Source organism: Propithecus coquereli, unplaced genomic scaffold (genome assembly GCF_000956105.1).
Source record: "Propithecus coquereli isolate 6110/MARCELLA unplaced genomic scaffold, Pcoq_1.0 Scaffold86, whole genome shotgun sequence".
In the NCBI taxonomy this organism is placed as follows: Eukaryota; Metazoa; Chordata; class Mammalia; order Primates; family Indriidae; genus Propithecus; species Propithecus coquereli.
Window position 1 is genome coordinate 4,657,865 of NW_012154840.1, and position 4,131 is coordinate 4,661,995.

The 4,131-nt window shown below is 36.3% G+C and overlaps 1 protein-coding gene across 1 annotated transcript in view; it reads left to right on the top strand.

The window, feature by feature from the left end:
- Positions 1-3,790, top strand: part of ZDHHC15 (zinc finger, DHHC-type containing 15) — a 104,309-nt gene extending 100,519 nt beyond the window's left edge. The window contains exon 12 of the mRNA XM_012664092.1: positions 3,062-3,790. The gene's annotated coding sequence lies outside the window, so the exon portion shown is untranslated. The remainder of the gene's footprint in view (positions 1-3,061) is intronic.
- Positions 3,791-4,131: the final 341 nt, after the last annotated feature.

Below are 4,131 nucleotides of genomic sequence, written 5' to 3' on the forward strand. Positions count from 1 at the left end.
AAGCACAAGAAAAGATGCTTAACATCACTAGCCATTAGGAAAATGCAAATTAAAACCACAAGAGATTCTGTTACACCAATACTGGAATGGATAAAATTTTTTAAAAATATTGTGACGATACTAAGTGCTGACAAGAATGTGGAACATTCGAAACTCTCATACATTTCTGTTGGGAATGCAAAATAGTAAAGCCACCCTGAAAAACAGTTTGGCAGTTCCTTATAAAGTTTCTTATGAAGTTAAACAAACACTTACCATTTGACCCAATAATCCCATTACTGAATATTTCCCTTAGAGAAATGAAAACGTGTGTTCACACAAAAATTTGTATATGAATGTTTATGGCAGCTTTATTTGGAATAGCCTCAAACTGGAAAACAAAACAAATATCCTTCAATATGCAAATGGATAAACGAACTATACTATTCAGCAATAAAAAAGAATGAACTATTGATACTTGCAACAACATAGATTAATCTTGAATGCATTACGGTAAGTGAAAAAACCCAGTCTCAAAAAGCTACATACTGTATGATTCCATTTGTATGACATTTTGGAAAAGGCAAAATTATGGGGAGCAAAACACATCAGTGGTTGCCAGAGTTAGGAGTGAGGGGAGGTTCCACATTCTGTCCGTGATGATGGTTACAAGATTCTATGCATTTACAAAAGCTCACAGAACTGCATACCAAGCAAAAGTTAATTTTACTGTATTAAAATTTTAAAAATTAAAGCAAAAAGGAAAACCTTCTCTTACTTTCTCTCAAACTTCTTACACCCTCCTTCCCTCCCCTCTACCACTGGAAGCCTCCTTAGAATAGTGTCTTCTCAAACTTCACTAGGTTTTCTTCTGACCGTCGCCTACTTATTTTTTAGGGAATTTGTCCGTTCTTTGGCTAAAGAACGTATATAGGCTGATAACTACTGAATATATGTCTCCAGCCCAGCACTCTTTCCTGAGCTCCAGACCTGAGGAACCAAGTGCTTTTCAACTCCACCCCAACCAAAAAAAAAAAAAAAGATCCATTTCCTGTTTTGCTCTCTCTCCTTTTCCCTCACCCCCACCTAATTAATCACCAAGGCATGTTGGTTATAATTCTTTTCTAGGTCTGGAAGCTGTGCACTTTTCTCTATTCTAATTACTATGACCTCTAGATCACGTGTCATCTTTATCGCTGAAATAGCCTCTCAACTGGTCTCCCTGCCTTCAATATTGTACCCCTTCCAGTCCATTCTCCATATTACAACTAGAATGATGAAAATTTCGAATTTGTTCATGGCTCTTCCATTGGCCTCAGCATAGTCTGAACTCCTTAACATGATTTACAAACCCTTTCATGATCTGGCCCCTACCCATCTCTCCAGGCTCATCTCACAATTCTCAACTCTGAAGCTTCCCCTCCACTGGTCCTATCCCCACACTCTATGCTTGAACCGCACTCTGCTTCATTCAGTCCCTCAAACATGCCCCTGACTGGGATGCTTCCTCAGCAACCTCCCACCTCCTCCACCCCAGCCCCCTTTAGCTGGCTAGATAATATTTATCCTCCAGGTTTCAGCTTCCACGTCACTTATTCAGGGTATCACTGACTGACCCCACAGCTGAGCTATATGTCTCTTCTCGGTGCTACCATAATACTGTTACAAGAGACTTTTGTTCTGTGCTGTAATATTTACTTGTCTGCTTCCCACACAAGATTGTAAGCTCCTTGAGGGTAGTGACTATGTCTTGTTCACATTTTAGTACCAGCCCCTAGCACAGTGCCTGGCACATGGTAAGTATTCGATAAATATTTCTTGAATGAATGAATGAATGAGAAGGAGGGAGGATGGAAAACAGTCTCTGAAAACAGACCTCTGATTATAGGTTATTATTTTTCTTTATTCTTTTCTATATTTTCCAAGTAGTCTATGATGAACATGGATTGCTCTTATAATCAGAAAATAATAATACATATTAGAATTAATTTTAAAAGTATATTACCTGGGTGTGGTGGCATGTGCCTATAGTCCCAGCTACTCAGGAAGCTGAGGCAGAAGGATCGTGTGAGCCCAGGAATTCAAGGCCAGACTGGGCAACATAGTGAGACCCCATCTCTAAACAAAAGTATATTAAGCATAGTCAGAATAGAAAAGAGAAAAATCTATGAATAAAATTAAAATCACTCATAATCATACCACCTAAAGATTACTCTTGCTAACATTTTATTATATCCTTTCCAATATTTTCTGTGAATATATTTTTTAAACATTAAGATCTTACTATGTTCTGTTTTGAATTCTGCTTTTTTCACTAACACCAAAAATAATTTCTCATTATTTCAAGGTACTGTTTATTTAACCATTCTCTGCTACCCAACATTAAGATTTTGTCCAGTTTTCCACTATTATGAATAATGTGAATAATATCATTGAATCTAAGTTTTTCTGCTCATTTATAATCATTTCCATAGAAAAGAATCCTTAGAAGCAAAATTACTGGCATGAATTTTTGAAAGGCCCAATGTATATGGCCAAATTATTTTCCAGAAAGCTTATGCTAATAAAAGCTACTTGAAGGCCTACTATATGCCAGATATTGCTTTAGGTAGATTTTATTATGCCTGTTTTGCAGATATGAAAACTAAGGTCCATTGACATTATTTGCCCAAGAGGCAAAGCTATAATAGAATTCAAATTGAGAATTGCCCAATTTCAAAGCTCATGTAATTTCTGTGTGGATTTTAAAAATAAATTATTTTTAAGTTATCAAATTATACATTAACTAAAGAAAATATGGAAAATACAAGTAGAAAGTAGAGAAAATGAAAACAAGTTACCCATGAATCCACCACTTTCAACAGTTCAGTGCATTTCCTCAGTCTTTTGTTCCAGGTAACAATTTTTGGGTTAAAAATAACAATAGCATTTTGCATCCTGCGTTTTTCACTTAACATTTTTCAGTGCTAATCTGTACTTTTCATAGTGGTTGCCTATTATTGTCAAATGGGTGTTAACGTGTGAATAATTGAATATTTACGGTTGTTCAGCTCACCTGTGAATTTCTTCTCTTCATTCCCAGGATCCACCATCTCCCACGAGGCTTACAGAGTTCAGTGTTGGGAACCATTCTAATCTTCAAAATAAGTCACCATGTTGGATTGAAAGCTTCACAATTTGAAAGCATTCCATCAAATACTTGCTGTGCAAATGTTTCAGGACTTTACACTATTTAATTTACTGACTGAACTCCAATTTGGTAGCAGTTAATTCAAGCCAGTTTTCCTTTCTTTCTTCATTCCCCCCCCCGCAATCCGTGAAAGCCTAAATGTAAAATATATATTTTTTCATTCATTTTATCAGGTAAAAGGGAATTCAGAAGACTTCCCTGGAGTCTTTAATTCCCATAGAAAGACTATTCATTATATCTATAGGGTCTTTTTGGCGTCGAAGGGAATCAGACTGCATTTGCTGCTTGCGTGCATGTGCATTTATAAACGTGTATGTGCAGCATATCTATACAAAACTCTGCTATTGTGTTGTGAAAATTAAGATTAAAAAATCTGAGGCATTTATTTAATCATGCCTTTTCTCTAAATAGCCATTTAAATATTTGCCGAGCTTTGAACCATCCCTACATCAGGTATCTAAAATTCAAGAGGGTGATTCAATACACTGTGACCAAGGTCTTCAAATTGGGGATCGAACAACAACGTAAAACCCGTCCTCTGTCACAGAGGTTCCTGAAAGTACCACAGCTAATTGAGAAGATCAAATCAGATCAGGTCAGGACTTCCACTTTATTAAACATAACAATTAGTGTTTTAAAGACCTTTAATGCCAGGCTGTGGTAAAATTCTCCAATTACTTTTATTCATTTATCTGCTACCTACCTTTATTTTAGCCTTTATGAATTACTTTTATGATAAGAGAAAAACTACAAGCCTAAATTATGGACCATAGGTTTTGTTAAGGGTTTTTCAGGGTCATTTTCAGGTTTAATGACAATACTATTCATAAGGGTAAAGTTTCACAGCTGACATTAGCCTGAGGATTAGCACTAAAAATCTGTTTTCACAGCAAGGGTTAATGTACAGATAGTGATAACCAAATATGCCAGTCCTTCCTTTGGTCTGTCCGTCCTTCCTTCCT